Source organism: Mandrillus leucophaeus, unplaced genomic scaffold (assembly GCF_000951045.1).
Source record: "Mandrillus leucophaeus isolate KB7577 unplaced genomic scaffold, Mleu.le_1.0 Scaffold1482, whole genome shotgun sequence".
NCBI classification, from domain to species: Eukaryota; Metazoa; Chordata; class Mammalia; order Primates; family Cercopithecidae; genus Mandrillus; species Mandrillus leucophaeus.
In genome coordinates, this window is record NW_012101457.1 from 217,500 (window position 1) to 217,881 (window position 382).

The window sequence follows — 382 nt, forward strand, 5'->3', positions numbered from 1 at the left end:
ATTACCTTTTTTTTTTAGAAAGAGACAGAGAGGAGCGAGACTGAGAGGAAAGAGAGAGAGAGAGGAGAGAGAAGAGAGAGATGAGAGAGAGGGAGAGATCTAGAGAGAGGGAGACAGAGAGAGACGGAAAGAGGAGAGAAAGACTCATACACAGAGACCGAGAAACAAGAAGAAAGAAGAGAAGGGAGGGGGAGGGAACAACGGAGGTGAGGGGAGGGGAGGCGAGGGGAGGGACGGGAAAGGAGAGAAAGGAGAGAGAAACAGGGAGAGATGAGAGAGGGAGATAGAGAGAGAGAGAGAGAGAGAGAGGAGAGAAAGACACACAGAGACCAAGAGAGAGGAAAAGAGAGAAGGGAAGGGAGAGAAAGGAGAGAGAAACAGG